Source organism: Passer domesticus, chromosome 3 (assembly GCF_036417665.1).
Source record: "Passer domesticus isolate bPasDom1 chromosome 3, bPasDom1.hap1, whole genome shotgun sequence".
In the NCBI taxonomy this organism is placed as follows: Eukaryota; Metazoa; Chordata; class Aves; order Passeriformes; family Passeridae; genus Passer; species Passer domesticus.
In genome coordinates, this window is record NC_087476.1 from 62,350,004 (window position 1) to 62,372,282 (window position 22,279).

Here is a 22,279-nt window from a genome sequence, read left to right on the forward strand (position 1 = left end):
CAGAATGACGAGGACTGGGGCTGTGTACCTATGTGAACACTATGAAACCATGTGGCAGGAGACAGTTTGATAGAGTTCCCTTAGACTCAGGAAATATTTTTCAAGCAGGAAGTATAACCAGCCAGCCTGGAATAGCCATGGGTTAGCAGCAGCATCTCCTGCATGATGACATGACTCATGTCTGTGGTGGGTAACCTGTCACAATGTGCTCATTCCCAATGCCAAGTAAAACCCGCACGCAATCCAATGGAGTTACAGGTTTGGGGAAAGAAATGTTCTGTACACCTGATCATTACAGACTTCCACAATCCAAGGAAGTGCTTTGAAAACCGCAGCTGCAGGAAGCAGATGGGAGCCTCAGTGCCTGTGGCTGTTCACGTCGTGGCTGAAAGGCCTGGCCTGCAGCTGAGCAGAGAAACTGGGCTTTCCTCTGGAAGGCAGCTTCCCACGGCTCCCTGCCAAGGAGGCTGCACCGAGTCACCCTGAGCACTGGCCCTTTGCCCCTGTATTCCCCTGCTGCGGCCAGTCCGGGCAGCGGGATAGGAGGGAGCCGTGTGATTTAAGTTGAGAGGAAGGGAGCAGATAAGGACACAGAGTAATGAAATGAGTAGCTGGAGTCAGGGGAAGTGGGAAGCTGACCTAAGGACTGAGGAATGTCATTGGGGACGGAGGGGTGGGGTCATGTGGACTTGGCAAAGAAACTGGGAGGGGAAGCCAGGAAGAGAGGGTGTGGAGAGGCTGAGATTAGATGGGGACCAGAGAGAAAGTCTTATTCTGGGGTTGGGCTTGTCTCAGATTTGGGAAGAGGACAAGGATCCAGAAACCTGGCAAATGGATCATGGCACTGGTCAGGAAAGGGGTCAGGAAACAGAGCAGGAGGAAAAAGATGAAGCGCGTTGTACTGGGACGGAACAGAGACAGAAAACTCTGCACCTACCCAAGTGTGCTCCAGCCTCCAGAGCTGGAATGGGACCCAAAAGGAATGTGTGCATCCCCCACCACTGTGTGCAAATACCTTTCAGCCCTATTCTTTGAGCCAAGATTCAAGAGCATGCTTTCAGCTTCTTTTATGGAACTTCTTTGAGAATTTGGCTGAAATGGTGTAGAATAACTTTACTAGGGAGGGTGAAAAGTGAAGTCAGGAAGGTGAGCCATGATAGATGCAAACAAATTTGTAGGTTTTTTTCTGCTTTGTCATGATGTATTTTAAACTAAAAATCACATTTTATGTCCAAATATTTGTCATAAATTCCTTAATTTGCCATGTAATTAATCCATTAGTCTATACATCTCAGCAAATATTTGAGTAGATTAATTTTAGAAAGATATAAAATAGAAATAGCACATTATTAAATAAACTTAAATGTGTTCTCTTGCTTTATCTTATCAATTTTTACTATTCTTAAATAATTTAAAAATTGTAGCAGATTTTTTTTCTTATTGAAATTTCTAGGGGCTGGCACAGATGAAAACAGTCGATCAATATATACTTCAATATTTCCATGCATTTCACGATGATAAAATGTGGTAGTCCCTGTGATTTTTAAATCCTTTTGTCAGGTAATGAAAGGAAACGTGATCTAAAGTTGTCTTATCACAAGTGTATTTAGCAGCGTAATGTAGTGCATCAACTTGGTCCTATGGAAGCAAATATAGCTCCTCAGTTTCCAGTTAATTTATAGCAAGAAAGAGCTCAGGCAGAGGAATACTCTGCCACAATTAACATTGCTATGACAAAGTTTGCATCTAATTTCAAAATGAAAACCATTTTACTACAAAACAGTTTTTACATTTTTCAAATATTCCTGATGAAGCTTCAGTGCAGTCAAAAATAATCACGAGCCAAGTAATTATTTTTCTTCAGTTTTATTTAAGGAGTGAATTAAGTGCAGTCTTTGGGCAAGATAAGGACAAAATTTCATTTTGATTTACGGTTAGGTTTTTTTTTCAGCTTGTTGTTAGTGTAGGTTCTGCACTGGAGCAAGTATGATCAGCCTGCTGAGGATGCATTCAGCCTCCCTTACATTTATGTGATAAATGAAAAAAGGTATCTCTGTACAATGAGACTCTGCTTCTGTCACTTGCAGTGACGGCCTTCACTGTCACCCCCTACACTTCACTGTCTGCACTGGCAGCAAAGGAAGGTTGTTGGTCCCGTGCAATTCCACACTAATCTGAGATCCTTGAACTGCCTTCAAAACTGGAAGCCACACAGATGTGCCTACACTGTACTAACACAACTGTGTGGATTGGCTGGACTCCAGCGAGATTTTTTGGTATTGTACTTTGCTGGGTGCTTCTACTGACTAACCTAGAATTTGCTGCAGTATTTCTAACACTGCCTAGTATAGAGAAATGGAAAATGTGTTGGCTTCTGTTAATTAATTCCACATTGAAATGCAAGACCATAGGAGGACTTAAAATTCTCAGCCTCTGGTGAGAGAGCACAGGATACTGATACACTTGCTCCTTTCTGATTGCCCATTATGGATGGCCTTTGTAATATAGCCTTTTAGAGACTTTTTCTTTTTTTCTTTTTTTTTAAAAATACAAGGTGATGTTGCTAAAAGCTATTTAATGAAAAAACCTTTTCCAGGACAGGTACTATATGAACAGTCCCTTTTCCTTTCTGTTCTTCATATTTTTACCACATGTATTAGCTGTGCAGTTTTTAAGGTTCTCATCCAGAAAAGTACTTGAGCAGGTGCTTAATTTTAAGCATATGCTTAAACGCTTTTCTCTCTTAAACCCTTATTCTTGGCTTCCACTAGGACTGCTGAAAAGGGTGATAAATGCATGGAAGTTTCTGTGATGTAGAAAGCTGTCTATTAGTAACTCCAGAGAAACCACCAAGTGATTCCACATGGACCACCAAACCGTCTTCAGAGTCTAATGATTTTCATTTGCTCTGTCAGTCCAGAGTAGCCTCAAGATGAAAAGTTATGTATTATTTTTCCAGCTCCCCGAGCTATTCAATCCTTCTTCCATCATTTGTTTAATACATTCCTCATATGCTACTCTGGTCTCCTGACACCCAAGCTGTTCCTGGGAACAGCTGAATTCCCACATGAGGGGAAACACATTTTCATATGTTTTTGGGTATTTCAAAAGTGTTATTTTATTTAATAGATTTAAAATATTTAAGCCCCCACCCTTCCAACACCCCTTTGGCATGCTTTTAGTGGGTGTCCCAAGAGACTGTAAAGCAGAAATGAGAAAAACTAAAATGGCACAGAAATGCATGCTTTTCATAGGAGTTCAAGGTGACATACAGTCAAGAAATACATTGCAAATAAACTGAACTTAGTTTCCTCTCAGGAGGAGATTGACTCTTCACCTCTCTGTCTGTTTTCAAAACTACTTTTACTGTTTTACTTTTAAGAGCTAATAAAAAAATACAGAACCTGACTCTCCTCTTGCATCAATTTTAGATTGGCAATGTCAGGGTTATTGTACTCCATTTCCTACAGAGCTCCATTAAAATGTCAGCACTACATCAAGGAGAACCATGTCCATGTTCCCCGAAGAATTCTGTCCTGCTGGCATTTTGGGAACCCCTTCAAGGTGCAGGTTAGAGGTATCCCTTTAACACAGAAGTGTCAGTCCTGCATGAAATTGAAATGGGATCAGAAGATGATGGGCTAAGTTTTAAAACTGCATGAACAATATATGAGAAGAAAAGAAAGTAAACTCAGGAAGTCAGTTTGTGTTCCTAGTCACACCCCTTTATCTTGCTGAAGGCTCTGAAGTTGCAGGGAACAGATGCCAGTTGCTCTATGAAGCTCTAAAGAAACAGCATTTTTGGAGTGAAACACTGGCACAGATGAATGCAGTGGGGGTTGTCTCTTGCTTCCTGTGTGAGAGGATTTAAGTGAAGTGTAGATGCTGTGGGTGCAACAGTCATGTTTCATTTGAAGACCAATGTTGTTCTTGCCCATCCCAATCAGGTGAAGCCATCACAGTCTAGTAACCAATAGATCCCTGGAAGAGCAGTGTTACTTAGCAGCCATAGTGTTCCCTTCTGTGAAGCTTCAGGAGAGAGTGAAGTAACCCAACATGCACTGTGAAGAACAAAAGTAGCACAGAGCACTGAAATAAATGCTCTTTTTAATAGGAACAGCATGGAATAATGTGGTGTTCACTAAGTTATGCTCCTTGGGATTTCAGCATTCTGCAAATCCAGGGAATGCAGTGTAGTGACCCCCAGCATCCAACTTCCAAAAAGAGTGGAAAACTCTGCAAATTAGAGAAAACATGACAGAGCCAGAACTCTGCTTTGCATATTTCCTCCCCTTCCCCTCCTATCTATGTCACCAAGCGTTTCCTATTAACACTTCTCCTTTATCCTACGCAGTGCCAGAACTGGAATGAGTCACTGCTGGAGAAGGGCTTGTTTGATGGCAAAGGCAAAGCAGCAGCATTACTAACAGTTTCAAAACAATAGGGAATACTCGAATGTACAAAAAAGGAAGCACTAAACTTTTGCTGTGTGAGACTGGCACTGGCTTACTGTCAACTCATTAGGCAGCATCCTGAGCAATGACGAAGGAATATATTTGAAAATACATTTGGGACTGTTTTGCAAGCATCAGATTGTTTACACTGCATGTGAGCTTTCCCCTTCTTTCCTACTGGGTTATTGTGCTAAGACTATTTGTAGTTAAGACTGCTGATTACCACAGCAAGAAAACAGCTTTTTTTTTTTGGTGAGTACTTCTGAGGTTTTGAAATTTGATTTTGGTCCACATGTGGTGGAATAAAAATTGTAATTTCAGAGTATTTTTGGGAATAACAAATCGCTAAGAGAAGAATCAGGAGAGAGAAAACAGCAAAAAGATGAATCAGGCATTCATCTGACATATGGAAAAACAACAGCTGGGACATCTCCTGCTAAGGTGAGGACCTTATAAATTACACTTTCAGCTATTCTGCATTCTTCTCTGATAGCCTCTAGGAAATCTTTCTGATTCACAAAACATTCTGTGTTTGGCAGAATGTCAATTCTGGAAATAAAAACATCACTGCATGTACTTGGATGAGCAGTATTGAGAGCCCAAGAGCCAACTTTAAGAAATTAGACCTGGAGGAATGGAAAGTTAAAAGACCTTCAAATCCTAACCTTATGCTCCCTTTGGAGGAATCTGCCTCTAAATAACATTGATTGGACAATAAATAGTTTAATGAGAAAGTGTTAGCAGTGTTACACTTTACTCTAGGAAGCACGAATGATATCCCAAGACTCTGCAATAAAAAATGTGAGCCTGGTCTCCACTCAGCATCTCTCATTAACAAATTGGTATTTTTCTGTCTGACCAGTCATGTGGCTATGTGGCTTTAGGAAAAGCCACAGGCCCATAATAGAAGATAGCTATTGCAAAAAGTTTCATATCTTGGAGAACAAAAGTGAGGCAGGTCAAACTGACAATACTAATTTGGGGTTCTGTCAAATCCTGCTTTCCCTTTTCAGGTGAGACTTCCACTACTGTGGCAACACCCAAATCTTATAAATTGACTCAAAAATGCGAGAAATTTAAAAAAATTGAATTGAAATTTGAAATAAATTGCCAAGAAAGGAAATTGAAGCAAGAAGCATAAATAATCTTAGTAGTTTCCTTGGCTTATTTATGAACAAAATATGAGGCGAGGAATACGATGAAAAGCAAGAAAGAATAAGAGAAATTCAGCAAAAGAAGGATAGACATACCAAGATAGCTGGACTTTTTTCCTGTTGTTTAACAGTTCTGTCCTTTAATCACAACCTAGAAACAGCATAGGCCTCTCTCAAGATCATAAACACCTTCCCTACATGGTCTAATTCTATAAAAACTGTAGTTTTGCACAATATCTTCTAATCGCAAACAGATGCAGCATCAATTCCAGGCGTAGCAAGATAGAGTATCAATCTGTTCAGAAACATTTAGGAACATTTCAGGTATAAGTGATCCAAAAGTAGCCTAAACAGTGGGCTTCATCCTGCACATTTTGCACCTTTGCATCCTGATGCTGGCTCAAAGTGGCGAGTTGTTGCCAGGTTGGGTCTAGAAGCTGCTGTGCAAGCGCAGCACTGTGCTGCCAGAGGGGAGCTGGGTCTGCTCTCCACAGGTGCCCTGCTTGCTTCTGTTGTGGACTCAGTTGGCATCAATTCAGGGCTCTATATATTGTGTGTATTATTGTGCTGTGTAGACTTGAGCAGTCCTACAGGACCATGTCTGCTGGTTTAATTTAATGCAGAATTTGAATTGTGAATGTACCCCAGAAGTGCAACTTTTAGTGTCTTCTGGCATCCACTTCTGGTCCTGGAAGACAAAAGTATTTCTGGCCCCAGTTAAAGAGAACAGTATTAAAAATTGGCTTTTCTGCACACAAAGATGCTTAGACGTTGAAACAGGCTTTTGAAAAAGCCTCTTTGTGCTTGTGTTTAAGTATGGAGTTTCCAGGGCAGGAAAAGACCAGAAGGGTAATCCTGTGGATCTCATCTTCAGGCTTCTCATGTCTGAGGCATGTAAGAAGGAGGTGGTGGCTGTCACCATGGCTCTGCAGTGTTTGGAACAGAAAGCCTGGTACAGGTGGGCTGCTGCTTCACTGACAGAGGTTATAAAGTCCCCTTTCTTTCCCAACCAGACATCTTATTTGGTGAGGTCTAACAAGAGAATGAAGACCTTTTCTCCTTTGTTCTCCTTGATTCTGTGCGACACACAGAAATGTACCACATCATCTCTTTTACTTCAGATAATTTTACAGGCTTATATAATTTATTAGTAGAATTTTTATGTCAGAGCTTCAAAGGTCATAATACCTATCAGAGAGTTTCTTGCTGTTATAACCTGTGCATTGATATCATTGCAAATCCCTTCTGCACACAAGGCCCTTAATGCGAGCAAAGTGTCATTTTTAACTCAAATTAGTGGGCTCACAGGGGAGCATTAGCTACAGTTTATTAGCTCAGCTCCCCAGTTGCTAATCCAATCTCCATGCATGGCAGGGCAGTCACTGGGTAGCAGAGGTGGGACTGCACAGAGTGCTCTCCCTTCAACCTGGCAGAAGCATTAACTGCAAGGCAGGAGTCTGGTTCTGCAAAGGAGCTATGGTCATGGCAACAGAGTCAACCAGCACACCAGCAGGAGTTCAGATGTTAGTTCTGTGTGAAGGATTCAACCAAAATTACCCTTTTGTGTACAGGAGGTGCTCAGCAGGTGGCCTTCTCCAACGTTTTGAGATACTTAGTTTGAAACAGCTATGATTCTTCCATTTTTGATTTATACATTTGTGTTAAAAAGTCTCTTTAACACCTCCTCAACCTATCTGCATTTTTGTTGCCTCTGAAAAGCATGTGCAGTGCACCAGCAGTAGTCCCAGTGGGGACAGACCCATCATCAGCTCCAGAGCAAATGTGGCAGACTGGAGTTGAGAGTGACTGTGTGGGTAACAGAGCTTTCACTAGTCCCAGCTCTCAAAGACTGAGGGCCTGTTTCTGTCACAAAATTCAAATCAACAAGCTGATCTGTGAATCAGAGTCTAGGTGTCTCTTGTTTACTCCCTTTGAAAGCCAAGTAGGCAACTTCTAGCTTAGGCCAGATTCAGATATTCTAAATTCCTCCAGCAGGCTTGCCTGGTGCTTCCTACTGACTGAACCTAGGTAAGTCCCTCTGTGGTGTCTGGGCAGTTTCTTTGACACATCCTTCTGGCGTTCTTGGCTTTCTCAACAGACTGGAGATTTGTGATTAGGTGGTATCTAATTCTTTCTAGGTCAGGTTTGAGAGTGGTGACATTGGGAAGCAGAGTCTTTATTGTAGTGTAAATTCCCCTTAGTTCACTCTATAATTTTCTGCCCTGAATTTTAAAGGCACAGTACTGAAAATCAGGATAAAAATCTCCAATAAGAGCAAAAAGAAGGACTTGTTGACTGATGTCTTTATGGAAGCTGAGATAATAGGTAATTTTCTGGCTACACTGACAGGGAAGACCGGCTTAGGTTGCAGGACCACAATTTCACCTGTTTTCTCCAAGTTGCTTGTTCAAGGGCTTTCAACTCAAGTTCTGGTCTGGAGAAATGAACAACAGAGTGTTTTATACCTGGAAAACTGAATGGGTTGATGGTCATAACCTAATGAGTTTCCCATGTTTTTCATCCGGAATGTTTCTACCCAGTTATGCGTTTTAACTAAGCACCAGAAAAATACTTGGAATGGAGTAATGTTTCAATACTGATAGCTTTTCAAGATTGAGTAAAACTAGTTTTTCATCAGAATGTGGAAGGGAGTGCAAAGGGGCATTGCTGGGCCAGAGGGCTATCAGCTGAGCAGCAAGATGTGAGATGTTAAACTGAACAAGTCGTGTGTCCACCTCCTGGGGAACTTGTATTTTCTCCCTTGAGGAAAAGAAACCACAAGTTTGTGTTTAAAAATGCATTGAATAGAGTTCTACCATCACCATAAGTAGATCTACAAGGAATCTGCAAAGATGCATCACCAGCCAGTACCTTATATACACTTGCACCAGCACCAGTCCTGCCAGCAGGAAGTTTTCCCTCCACCTGTTTTTAATAAGACCATTCGAATCCCAGCACAAGAAACCTGACAGAGATCATTTACATATAATTGTTAGAGAAATTTTCCAAGTCAGTCAGCAGGTGATTCATCTTGTGAAGCACTAGAGAATGTCAGCTGACACTTTTGCATGCAAGTTGTAGGTGAAAAAGAATCAAAAGGGAAGTACATGAACACTACGGAGTTCCAATGTATTTTATTTTCCCTCCTAGCAATTACTGAGAAATGCAGGTTAAGTTATTTTCCTTTGGCCCACATCTTCCTGAATATCTGAGCATACCTTCTTAAGATCAGCTATATTCCGAGCACTGCCCAGATTGGGTTAAATGAGCCTCAAGACAAGTCCCTAGAAACTAATTCAAGGAATGCAATCTCAGCCAGCTTTTCAGAAATGCCAATATGTTTAACAGATGTATAGTCTTTCAGAGTTAAGCTCTTCTGAGCTACAGTCTAATGCTGATGTATCAGAGGCTGATAGCTGGTTTTTGCCACTGCAAATCTCTGGCTCAGATGGATTTCATTGGAAAAAGTCAGTCATATGCACTAGAAAATCAAGATCTTGGACACTGCTTAGTCCACCTCCTGCAAAAGCATCACCTCCATGCTCACAGAAAAGTAGATTCCAAAATTCAGTTTCAGAGGCATTTGAATGCCAAATGATATTTTCCAAAAGATCTTTTGATCTGTAAATACCCAAAAGTAGCTTAAAAGTCTCATCCCTAGTGACTATGTAATTCTATTAGAGAATATAAATTTGGCAATGACCTAAGTTAAATATTTTAAAGACATACTTCCCCTCTAGATGAGTTTTCCATGTTGAACTTTATTTCAGTTAATTGTAGATGTAGACAGAAATATTGGAGTTGTTCCTATGAAGAAGGAAAATATGCTGAATATGGGAATGTATTTCAGACTGAAAGAGCCTGACTATAGGATTTCAAGTCCTGGATCGGGGTTTTCAGTTATCTGAGTTGATACTAAATGACATGTGAATCTTCCTGCGAGAGGATTACATAACAAGCCGTTTTAAATAGAGAAGATTTTTGTTGAATTGAGAGTTACTTTTGACTTAATTTCCCAGATACAGCAACCATGCCACATAACTGGAAGCAGTTACTAGGAAGGTACAGGAGATAAATCTGGCAAGTTTTCTCTACATATGTCAGATCTGTTCTAATGTTAATTGTTTGACTAGAGAGTGGGAGTTCTGTGTCTTTTAGAAGCACTGATTTTTTTTTCTCTAAGTGAAAAACAAGGTCAGAAAGAAGAAACTGCCTCTTTTCCTTGTCTTGCACTCTTCCTGCACTGATTTGGGAATTTGGATGCTGTTGCCTGGCTACATTTATAAATCTGTCCTAAACTAAGGCATTCATGTTTGGATTTTTTGTCCAATGAATCATTTCACTAGCTCTCCCCAAAATCTTGAATTAGCTCTGTGTGAGGAAAGATTTGAAAGCATTTGCACTGGTGGGGGCAGGGAGAATAAGAAGAGGTGAAAATGTGCTTTATATGCCTGCTCAAAAATGTTAAAGCTGCTCATAGGGTCAGAAAGTTCAGTTAAGCTCCTTCCTAAATTCTGCTGGATATCAGATAGCAGGATTTAGCCCTTATTCTAGTAAAGCTTCACAGTGGTGGTCTTCCACTGTTTGAATGCAACATAAATACAGTTTTTTGCTTCAAGCTTTATCTCTGTGTCCCTGTGAAGCTGATTTATGGGAGTAAGAACCAAAGAAATATAGAAACTGTTGATGTGGGTTTATCAAGGTGTGCTGAAATCCTTGTATCTAAAATTAACTATCCTGAGCAATTCAATTGTTTTCCATTGAGTGTTTCATGATGTCACAATATAAATCAAATGCTCATTGTAAGGAGTAACTGGTTGCCAGATGACAAATAACATTGAAAATCTTAGGTTTTGTTTCTCCACAAAACATTTTGAAACCTTAAATGATCTTGTTACTAGCAAGGGTAACAAAATTCTTGAGAAAGAAAGACGATCATTATGATTTGCGAGTGTTGGTCTCACTATTTTTCTGCAGACAAGCTCTGACCTTGGAAAGAGGCAGAATACCTTCCTCTTTGCTGGCTGCTCACAACCCCAGAGACTGTGAAACTGCTTTTTTGTTCCAGGCTCCTCTGCAGCGCTGCGGGGATGTTGCTTGGAGCCACTGCCTGAGCTCTGCTGCTTGCACGGGCTCTGGGGGCAGCACACTCCCACAGCAAGCTGCAGGGTGAGAATGGTCTCCACCCTGGCAGACCCTGCACTTTCAGGGTCTCCTGCATGCTTCTGTGTCTCCTTTCTGCCTTCAGTGAAGTGATGTGGAGGACACTTCCATGGAGGGACCTAGCCTCCTGACAGGCTAGAGCTGGCATATCCCTGCTCTGCTACATCACCCTGGGCTCTAGTTTCACTGCTAGTGGTGCCTCGTTGGTCTTCAAATGTGCCAGTAAAATTCATACTAATTCATACTTCAGCATTGGCACAGTTCTGATTTCATGTCTAAAAAGTCTTTTTTTTTCAGCATTTCTCCCATCGATGAAGACAGATTCCTTCATATCTCCTGTAGGTATAACATATGCTCATAAAACCAGCTGGAAGTGGGACACATAAACAGCAGTCACTCAGCAGTGGCTGCTCATGCCAGTTTCAGTGGAACACAGTGTAAGTATTACATTTATATTGTCCTGCTTCCATACATAAAACCATTCTTTGCTTCTGGCATCAGCCTCTTATGTAAAGTCAGAGAAGCTGCACCAGTTTGCACTTAGCTGAAGGTCCTTATCTATCTATGAATCTTCAAAAATCTCTCCTTCCTGCGGGGAAGGAGATGAGGGGAAAGAAAGAGCACTTGGCTATACCAAGTGAAAGGCTGTTTTGGTCTGGTCAGAATGCCAAGAGGCAGCGTTAGTGGTTATGTTACTTTTCCTAGCACAGGTGTTAATCTTGGCATTGGAGAGAGCTAGCAGAGCAGAATGAATCCCAGGCTCCTGCAATGCAATGACATTTCTTTAAATGACCTGTTTACTTAGGTTGAAAAATTACAAACTGACAAAACTGGAAACAAGTTTTCCATTGATCCACAAAACAGTTATAGCAAGGAAGAAGGAAGAACAGAGGTCCCTGCTAATCCTCTTTCCCCAGTTCCCTCCAGCCAGCAACTCACCTCTAAAAGACTGTCTCTTGTGGGTCATTAAAGTGGCTTTTGATCTGACAATGCCTCTCATGCTACAATTGCATAGGCTGTGTCCACAATAATGTACATTACTTATTTTAAATCCACCAAGAACTTGTCACTTGGTCCATCGCCACTTGCCTGGCTTGGATTGGACTCTTGATTTTTAATGAAAAATCATTCATCTTTCTTTTTCTTCAGTGAGAGAACCATCATGGAAATGTCTTAGCAGAGAATCATCAGCTTGTATATCAGATCTGCTTACTCCTAGCAAAAGAAATCTTTCCCTCACCATCCTGAACATACCGACAAACTAGCAGAAAAGACCAAAAGCAACTTCTTTTGGAATGTGGCCACTTTAGAAATTGCACCACATGTAATTTGGATCACTTCATTGTCCAAGCTGGCCTTGTGGAGGAGAACATCACTTTGAATCATCTTCACAGTGATTTTCTGCAAAAAGAAACAAAATGAACTTGTTTACATGTTTGCCAACTTTAGGCACTTTTCTGGCAGTTTTCTGAAGTACTGAGGTGAATTGCACACTTTTAATGTAGTTGTGTTTCTTGGTCCCAACCAGGACATGGTTAACTTTTGCACTAGCCAGGAGGGGTCATGGCTAGCACTTGGAGGTCATTCTATCCCCCTTCACAATAGTTTTGGAGGATGGGGGAAAGGAAGTCTCTTCCTGGGAGAAGGGGTCCCTTCCTGGACACATAGGATGGTGAAGGGAGTGGTCAGGTATTGCCAGGGATGAAAACTCATGTGTGAATAATTTGTTTCTTTTACACTCTTTTATCAGTATTTTTGCTGTTACTGTTTGGGATTTTTAAAATCCTATTGCTCTTTCCAGTAATTGTTCTTATTTCAACCTGTGATCCTTAGCTTTTGTGAGTCCAGTCCCCCTTTCCCTCCTACTTCAGGGGGACAGGGAGGGCAGAGGGGGCTGTGAGTGAGTGGCACATGGTTTGGAGTACCTCTGTGGGAACACTAAACTGGGGAGTACTATTCCTAAATCACAAGAATATGCTAGTAAAATATTCAGCATCAAGGACCAGGGATTTATTACCTCTGTGTACTGCATGCAGCACTTTGGCGCACTGAAGACAAAAGAGACATTTGAATTCTAGTATATTTATTGGTATTTGTATATCTTTTTTAGTATGGCAACACAAGTCTGCATGTAAGACTGTAGATGCAGTTATATCCATTGAACTTCAGCTTTTAGTTTACATCACAGTTCTTGTATCCTGATCTGTCCTTTTAGATGACCTGATGTGAACATTGCTGAAGTCTGTGCCTTTGAGTTATGCTCACATAAGACAAACAAGAAATCTCCTTAGATATTCTAACTGCAAAGAAAGAGAGAAAATACCTTACATGCTTTTAAAACAAGCAGTTGGAATTAGCAACAGCAATAATAATAGATTTTAGCTCTGTTTGAGAAAGTATTGGTTTTAGCTAATCAGATGAGATGTATCAATTTAGATAAGAAACACCAAGACTACTTTAATCATCCAAAAATTATTTCAGATCTATACAGTGAAATTAACTTAGAGCAAGAGATTTTCCTTTGTTCACCTTCAATAAAACCAACTCTTTTCTTATTCTTCAGGCAGTTCAATTTATATATGGAGTATTGTGGTGATTTTGGCTGGGTTAGGGTTAATTTTCTTCCCAGTGGCAGGTACAGGGCTGTGTTTTGGATTTGTGCTGAATGCACGGTTGACAATATAGAGTTGTTTTCGTTACTGCTGAGCAGGGTTTAAACAGTGCCAAGGCCTTTTCTTTTTTTAGTACTGCCACACTGGTGAGGAGGCTGGAAGTGCATGGGAAGTTGAAAGCAGACACAGCTGGGACATCTGACCCCAACTGACCAATATTCCATACCATATTACATCATGTTCAGTAGATAAAGTGTGGGGAAGAAGGAGGAAGGGGAAGAAATTTGGACTGATGGCATTTCTCTTCCCAAATTCTTAATGTTATTTCTTTTTCAAGTCTTCCTGGAGACTTGCTATGTCTTCCACAAAGCTTTCACTTTTGGTGACAGAAGAGAGTGAAGACATTATCCAGATTGTTGGGTTGTCTTATTTTCTTTAGAAGTATTGGTAGAAAAGGAAAATGTGATGGTTTATATTTGTGCTGAACAAATTCTTTGCCTTCTGTCATAAAGAGTTCACTGACACCAGGACTAAGGTGAGGGCTTTGCAGTTCAAAGCATCATTGGTAAGTGAATATAATTTTAAGTTCTGCAGCAATCACCTCCTGTCCATAAACTGCACAACATATGTGGATTCAGTGTAGCTGAGATTTTCTTGATTTGCTACTTCTTTCCTGTCTTTGCCCTTTTCATTCACTCTGCAAGCTATTCATGCTTTCAGAAGCAAAAAATAATTCCCCCTCACCGGCACTGAAAATTACTATTTTTTTTGTTTAATGAATCTTTTTAGAGATGTTTCTGTAGACCCTTACTAGGACCCTGGATGTTATCTAGTATATCTGTGAATCTTTCACATAAACAACACATTAAAGGGATCTGATTAATGCAATGAAGTTTTCTTCTCTAATCAATGCAAAGAAGATTTCTTCATCTCTTTCATCCACTTCCTATGAACAGAATGGATTTTTTAAAATTTGAAAATATGAAATCCAGTCCCAGGAAAAAGCTACTTAGGCTACTCTACCTATTAGAACAAGAATGGAATAATTGGAGAGCAGATTCAACACGTAGTTGACTGTCCTGTATTTGATGATGGGGGTGGATTACAGAGGAGTAGGTGTCAGGATCATTTGATTTTCATGTTCTCTTACAGTTCAATGGCATCTGCATCTGCTCATCTGTGAGAAAAGCTGAAATCAAAGACTTTTAAATAAATAACTGCCCCAACACATTATAAAACACATGCAACATGGATTATTCACAAATATATCATCCTGCAGAATTAAAACACTGACAGCAAAGTCCAGGAACCTCACTCCGTAGCAGAACTGAACACAGAAAATACCAAAAATATTTTTTTTTATATGGAATGATGACAGTTTATACAAACGCAAAATTATATAATCAAGTTTTAGCATATACTTTGGTGGGAGTCAAAGGATTGTGCTCCTCAAAAAATGGATGGCAAACTGTTTCATTGGGAAGTGTTCCAGGGACTGGTCTGGCAGAGACACAGGCATCTTCCGAGGCTTGATAGTGAAATTTGTATGGCACTTTCTGCTCCTTGCCCCCGCTTCCACCCACCCTGCACCTGTAGTCTTTGCCAAAGGATGTAACTTGTCTTCTTTAGCTGTTTCACTTGCCTTTATGATCTGAGAACACTCTCCCAGCCTGGAGCAGGTGTGAAAACTTAGAACAGCAGCTGTGGGACTTCATGCTTCAAAAGGAATTGGCATTGATGCAATGATCATGTTTTGTACTCACTTGTCCTTTTAAAATCACCTAGCCTTTTTATCCAAATGAAATCATGCCATCCTTGGGAACTGTAAACACCTCAAAGAAAATTTTCTGTTCAGGATCCTCACCTAGGTCCATTTATTCCTCTGCTTATCATCAAGCTTTTTCTTCAAGCTTTTTCCTCATTGTCTTACATAGGTATCAGTTGTTGTCTCGACTTTGTTTTCAAGCAGGCCTTTTGAATGAATGTTGCCAACTTTCCCTTGGTGTCCAGAGTATTTATGAAGTGTTTTAGAAGTCCAGCAGAGAAAAGCAGTGAGACACTCCAAGTTAAATGAGAAAAGGATTATGCCAAACTTGTTTTGAATACAGCCCAAGGCACAAAAAGCAAAAGGATTTGTTCAGGTACCAACAGCTCACACTGTGGTGTTTTGTGTGGGTTGGCTTTTGGACTGTGTGCTACTGTTAGACAAGTACTGTAACAAATTAGGAAACCATTTTCTGCCAGAACAGTGTGAAGTCTAAAGCCATGCATTGACTTCTTCCAACATAAGATTTCTTTTTTATTATGTTTTTGTGTGAGAGTGAAAGAGAAGGTAGATGAGCAGGTGCTCTGTGGTTTAATGTTAGGGTTTGGGAAGAATATATGTGATGCATACAGTGGGGCTGGAGAGTGTAAATAAAGGAGATGAGAGAAAGTGGATTCAAAGCACAAGGCTGGAAACTCAATTAAAATTATACAAGTGAGGGTGAGTAAAATGGAATCAGTAAGTTATAGAACAATATTGTGTTTGTTGTTCCTGCACAGAGTGTGTCTATGTGAAACATATCTGGCACAAAAACACGCAGAAAGGGCACTTGAAGCTCCTTGCACCATTCAAGGAGCAAATGAGAGCCACAGGCAGTGCCCCAGCTGTGGCTGTCACATCACTGTCAGGGTGCAAACACTGCCCTTGCAGGGGAAGCAGCTGGGGGTCAAGGAATGGTGTGCAGGACCTTACACCTGATATTCTAGTGTTGTCTAAATATGCCTAGTGAGACATGGAGCAAAATGCAAAATTATTTTCATGCATGAAGTCTAAACTGCTGTATGTACCTCTTCCCCAGCTTTCTCCCCACTAGCACCCAGAGGAACTCAGGTCTGGAGCTGTGGAGCTGCCTTGTGGGGCAGTGCTCAAGACATCTCCTGGGAAAAGGAAGAGGTCCTGATGGCCATCAGATGCTCTTTGAAGGAGCTGGTGCTTTAAATGAGTTTATTCATAGTTAAACATTTCACATCAATTACTCAAGAGAACTTGTTTGTTAGAGGCAGGTGGTGACTAATCATCTCTTAGCCCACCTTTACCACATTCAAGAGTTGTCAGAAAGCTGACAAGCAGAAAAATGTCTTAGTAACTCATCATCATAACAAGCTGACATGGGAGGCACCGACCCCCGCTGCAGCTGGATTTAAATGGGAAAAATAGGGCTTCCAAGTTCCTTTTCCTTGTCCTTGAAGCTTCATTACTGAGGTAATGGCAAAAATATGTTCCTCACATGGTGAAACTAATACATATCTAATTCTCCTTCCCCACTCAGAGTTAATCATAACTTACAAATTCAGAACTTTTTAAAAAATCTCTTGTTTTGCTGTTGCAGCTGAGTTTAGAGATCTAGAGAGTCTTCCTTCAAGGTCCCCTGAAGTGCCTTATGTACTGCCTGCCAGCAGAACAAACAAGCCAGACTCCAGTGTTACATGTCAAAATTGCAAGTAGAAAGAAATGGCTAAGTGTTAGAGTGTTCTCCAGCCTGGAGCAGATGCTGGGGTGCCCTATATTCCATAGCATCCAGGCAGTCAGTAGAGAAGCTCACAGCTGGCTGGGATATAACCTGAGGAATGATAAAGCCATTTTTTTCATCCTCAAAATGAAGAGAGGCCAAAAGGCAGAATAAAGCTGCTTTTATGTCCATTCTGCTGAGATAGGGATGACAGCAGCTTGGGTGAGCAGAACTAGCTTAAAATGTAGCAGATGCTGGTTTTAAGCCTTAAAAAGATGAAAAAAAAGAGGAAAATTAGTTGTGCAATGAGGAAAATATACTGCAGCTGGAACAGAGAACACTGCAGGGATGAAAGGAAGCTAGGTATCCTTTGAGATGGCAGATGAACTACCAAATATTTATTTCTTTTAAATATTTTCTTAAGTCTTTAAAGTAAGGTAGTAGCTTCTATTGTTTCCTTTGGCAGCTTATTCTAGCCATGAGCTTCTCTGTGTAATGAAATTCCACCTACAGTAAATCTTCTGAGTGCCTGGCTGTTCCTGAGGTTTAACTCTTCCAAGTCTAGTTCCCTGCTTATCTGCCTGCTCTGTACTGTGTTAATTCCAAAGTACTGTGAGATTGACATCAACAGTCTTGTCCCAAATGTCCGGGGCTGTCAACAGGATGAACTAAGTGACCCACTTTCTATGATTCTCTTATTTATCCACTTGGTTTGATCACTGAAAATCTCAGTCTTTATTTCTGCCTAAAAACTCATTATTTGGACTTGGAGAACCTCTCCTTGTAAATTCAGTGTATTTGTCGCGGCTCGAATCTGTGCAGTTTGAGCCCTGGATGATCCCAATGGTCTGGAATCCCACCAGCTGGCCTAATGTCCTGGTCAGTGGTCTTTGGGCTGGGCTGGACTGGCTGTGGGTCCCTGTGAAGGGACTAGAACACATGTCTGAGGGAGGTGGGTTTGTTTAATCCCTAGATTAAGCATCACTCATCACTCCCTAAGAGACAACAGATCAGGATTGGTCTCTCCTGCTGTGCCTGCAGTGAGAGAACTGGAGGAAATGGCCTTAACCTGAGGCAGGGGAGATTCAGATTAGATATTAGAGAAAGTTTTTCGACTGTTGAGGTGGTCACGTACTGGAATAGGTTGGTCAGGGAGGTGGTAGAGACAGCATCCCTGGTCGTGTGTGAGAGGTGTCTGCATCTGGCACAGGGTGACATGGTTTGGTGGTTTAGGGGCTACAATGGCAGTGCTGGGTGGACGTTTGGACTAGATCTTAAAGTTCCCTTCCAACCCTGATGATTCTATGATTCATTCAGTGAGATGCTAAGAAATCTAGCATCACTGTAGTGCCTGGATATATGGAAAATATCTAACATAACTAGGAAAAGGGAGACAGGGGCTGTCGTCCTTTCCAGGGTGACTTCTCTGATTCCTAGCTATCAGAGGCCAGCTGAACCTTGGTGACTTATTTTGCAGGTCAGCCACCATTTCTGAGCAGTCCTGCCCCATTTCATGTTGACCATATGCTTGTAGCCAAAGCTGCAACAGCAAACTGAGCTCTAGCTATTCCTCCTGACAGCAGTCAGTGATCCAATGCCCATGCTGAAGTGAGAAATGGGAAACAAACTGGAGCTTAAGGAAAACATTTGATTGTATATGGAAAGCATTTTTTTGGGGGCAGAATGTTTCAATCTATTCATTCTTAACTTGCTTTTCTCCAGCAGGAGCTGCTGATCTTGTTTTAACCAACATCCCTCTTTGATTCAGCCTAACTGTTCTTTGGAATTCCTCTACTCTCTTGCCATTGACTAAAACATTAAAAAGCAAGATGTTGTGAGGAAACAAAAAGGTATGTGTGGATTCTGGCACCAAAGCTTTGGTCTGTGTATGTAGATAGTGGAAGACAGTTCACTGGGACTTAGATGCTTAAATGCTTTTCAGAATCAGAGCTCTATTGGGAAATTATGTAAGTTTACCTATTTTTTTTCCCTTATTCTTTCCTTTTACAATCCATTTAATTCAGATGGTAAACATGTTGTGAAAAGAAGCAATATTGCCATTTAAACATTCTGACTGCTTAATATATGAACAATTGTGATAAATAAATGATTAGTCCAGGTCACTGCATATGGTAACGGTTTGCTGACTGGCTGGAAAGAAGGGGCTAGAAATGACAGAGAAGAGGCTTCTTGTGGGCATAATCTTTCTTTCCTACAACAGAATAAGAAACAGACTTGTTTATATTGACAGAATGTGAATATAGGCTTATTTTATGTGTAGAAAAACTTTTCCTTCTGTGTGATATTCTAGTTTTTCCCTTAGGAGCTGTGAGCATTACATAACCATCAAACAACATTCTACGCACTGTGTTAAATTTCCTAAACCTGCAAGGAGGAATGTGTCACCAGCCAGAGAGACGTCACTTCGGCTGACTGCTGAGTCCTTTGGAATAGATGCTACTCCCCTTTGTGCATATTCACGGTGAAATGTTTTAACAGGACAAAGTGATTTATTTCAGTAGACATAGCTTCTTGGGTAAATGAAAAAAAATTGTTCTCTCCACTAGATTTATTAAGCTATAAACAAACTATGGCTATTCAAATGAGTTCTGAGCTATATGTACCTGGGAGCATCTAGCACTGTGTATCCAGGTACCCAATCTGTCATAGCTGCATTAGCTAGGGGATGATATGGGTCTGCCTTACTGCAGAGCTGCCCAACATGTTTGGTTTGTGTCCAGTATCTTGGTTTGCATGATTATACAAATCTCTGTGCCAGAACAATGCACCCTCAGTAAACATAACTATTCTACTGCTTTTCTCCTTTTATTTTCTGAATTTAAATTACTGCTTATACTGTGGTACTGAACAACTAATGCTCTGCAGTGGATCTCACCTTACAGATTGTTACCAATTGTAAAATCCTTTCTCTATATTACAGGCAGATAAATGAAACACTGAAGAGGGTGACTGAGTTTCAGACTCTGAATCTGTGTTTGCATGTCACCATCCTGTTCTTGTCTTAATTTAATCAGGAAGCTGAAGCCATGGGTGACATTATACTTCTTTACATGGAAACTGAAAAAGAAGTTTTGGAACTTAATTCACAGAAAACAGCTCTGAGTTTGGGAGATGGATGAGTTTCCCTTGGGTCCACTGTCACCATAAACTGTTAGTGACATAAAAATATCATCATCCAAAAATATATTTGGTCTTGAAATAAGATGTGTGTCCTGTCAGTGGAGATAATGAAACTGTTAGATGGCTTAACAAGGCAGTTGATACATTTGTCTTCTATTATAATAGTATTTAAAATAAGTTTTAAAGTTTTTTAAATAATTACTTTCGGGAAGATATCTCTGTCCAGCAGCTGGACAACCTCTTACAACCTGGGTATGCAATGGTCAGATGATCACTGTAACATGGGATGTCATTTCTAGTATGAGAAAAAAATCCCAGAAAATTAACCTAAATTAACCTAATTCAATTGCATTATTCATTGTTCCTGAAGTCCATAACCCATTAAGTATATATTGGCAAGTCTTTCTCTGGACTTACAGATTGTTAATAACTAAAACTGAGCAAGTTTAGCATATATATGTGTATGTTTATATTCATACTTGTTTATAGCACATAATAAATAGGAGCTAATTTCATTTGCTCATCTTACATGAAGAAGTACTGAAATATCAGACACACAGTCATGGCTTAAGCCCAGCTGTCAAATAAGAGCCACACAGCCTCAATGCTTCCCTCTCCTCGCTCTCTCCCCTGGAGGAGGTGTAGAATCTAAAGTAAAACTTTTATGTTGAGATGGGAAAAGTTTAATAATTGAAAACAAAGTAAAAAAAAAAAAGTATTGGAAAGGAAAAAGCATACAATTGCTCACCATCCACTGACCGATGCCATGTCCCATTCCAAAACCCAGATCATACCCTCTTCCAGGTAACTCCCCCAGTTTATGTAATGGGTATGACATTCTGTGATGTGCAATATCCCTTGGGCCAGTTTTGGTCACCTGTCCATGGCTATGGCCTCTCCCACTTTTTTGATTTGTTGTACCTCCTCACTGTCATGAGCATGAGACATAAAAAAAATATTCCTTGACTTAGGATAAACACAACTTAGACAAAACCAAAACTTCAGTGTGTTATCAACATCATTCTCATTCTAAATCCAAAACACAGCACTGTACCATCTACTATAAGAAGGAATTAAATCTATCCCAGCTGAAACCAGGACACACAGAGACCTTCATAATCAGTATTTGCCTGGAAAATTTTAAAAGCAGATGTGTGAAAGTGCAAAATGTATAAATCATCTCTGACAAATCCTAAGAAAGACTGCTAATTTTTTTTTAAATACCTTATAAGCTCAGAGGTGACATAAAGTCTAAGTTAAGCCAATTAATGCAAGTGCTTTGTTTTTAATTTGAATGGGAGCTTTGTTCAGAAATTAATGTGACACAGAAAAAATCTCTAATCAGATAAAAATGGTAGCTAGAAGAAATACATACATGATCTTTAATGTGATACAAACTGAAGAAGAAAAATTTTAGCTAACGATATATTTTCTGACCTGAATCAGTGAATCAATAAGCACTATAAAGCATGGGAAGTGCAAACCAATTTTTAAACTATATGGATCAGGTTATGTTTCAATAAACAGTTTCCTTAGTTCTCCCTCTTGCACTCCTGCTGGTTTTATTTTCCAGATGCATTCCCTTAGTAATAATTTTGGTCTGTATTTACTGCATTTTGCTCAGTGAGACAGGCCCTGGCTGTATGTCTACCAGATAATGTGGTAAGTTCTATTACATGGCAGAGGTTTTGAATTTGCAGTGTGTATATACATATACATATACATATACATACACACACACACATATATATACACATACATATACATATATATATATATATATATATATATATATGGACATGTTTTGTTCTCCCTTGAACAGGAAAGATGCAGTAATCATTGACTCACTCAATACTGATTATTACCATATTGACTTTGCTGTTGTTACACATTATACAGACAGTCTTTTACTGAACTGAGTTCTGTGAATCTTATTATTGTACCAGAATCATCAGAAATTTTTGATTTGGGTAGAACTGGAAGCACCTTGAGCCATCTGCCTTTGAAGGTGATATTTGATTATACTTAATATTTCTTATGTCCTGTAGATTTGAAGGACTTGTAACTTAAAAAATTCTTCCAAAAATCAGCAAGAAATTTCTGCATTATTTGCTGCCCGGAATTTGCAATTAGGCCATAGGCTCCTAAGTCCCAGATAGCTCCTTTTGAAAGAATAGTAAAATACCAAAAGCACAATAGCTGAAGTATTATCTCTTTGGATTATAGCATCCATTTCCCTGAATCACACACAGATGGTTCAA

At 40.2% G+C, this 22,279-nt stretch overlaps 1 long non-coding RNA gene across 1 annotated transcript; it reads left to right on the forward strand.

Moving 5' to 3' along the window:
- The first annotated feature begins 11,062 nt into the window (after window positions 1-11,062).
- LOC135298116 (uncharacterized) lies at window positions 11,063-21,278 on the forward strand. Its single transcript, XR_010360095.1, has 3 exons — window positions 11,063-11,208; window positions 18,600-18,727; window positions 19,201-21,278. It is a non-coding gene; the product is annotated as an uncharacterized LOC135298116 (long non-coding RNA).
- The last annotated feature ends 1,001 nt before the right edge of the window (window positions 21,279-22,279 follow it).